Below are 449 nucleotides of genomic sequence, written 5' to 3'. Positions count from 1 at the left end.
GCGGGCGGGCAGCCCAGCCAAGCGGCAAGCCGGGGGGGCGGGCGAGGGCGGCTTTAGGGCCGGAGGAGCGGAGCGCAACCTCCCCCGTGCAGGCTCCAGCGTGGAGAGCAGCAAGTTTTTGGGGACGGGGGACGACGGACGGGAGGGGCAGCGGCGAGAGGCTAGCTGCGGCAAGGGGCACCGGCACGGCCGCCCTAACAGCGCCGCCTCGGTCGCAGGGGTTAGAGAGCAGCCGGGCAGCCCGGGAGGGAAGCGGCAGCCCGCGTCGCGATCCCCCCTCCAGGGGACAATGTGGGAAGGGGAAGCCGCGGCGGCTTTGGCGGGGGGTGCCCAGCTGCTAGCGGCTTCGGGGGGCAGTTAGCGGCGGCGGGGGGGGGGGGAGATGGGTCGCGGCAGCGGCAAGAGATAACGGCGGGCGGGGGGGCTCCGTGCATAGCGGTAACGGGAGC

This window comes from Melanerpes formicivorus, unplaced genomic scaffold (assembly GCF_026170545.1).
Source record: "Melanerpes formicivorus ecotype bairdi unplaced genomic scaffold, bMelFor1.0.p_v2 SCAF_543, whole genome shotgun sequence".
Lineage (NCBI taxonomy): Eukaryota > Metazoa > Chordata > Aves > Piciformes > Picidae > Melanerpes > Melanerpes formicivorus.
The sequence above is the reverse complement of the archived record's forward strand: the minus strand, read 5'-3'. Positions refer to the sequence as shown.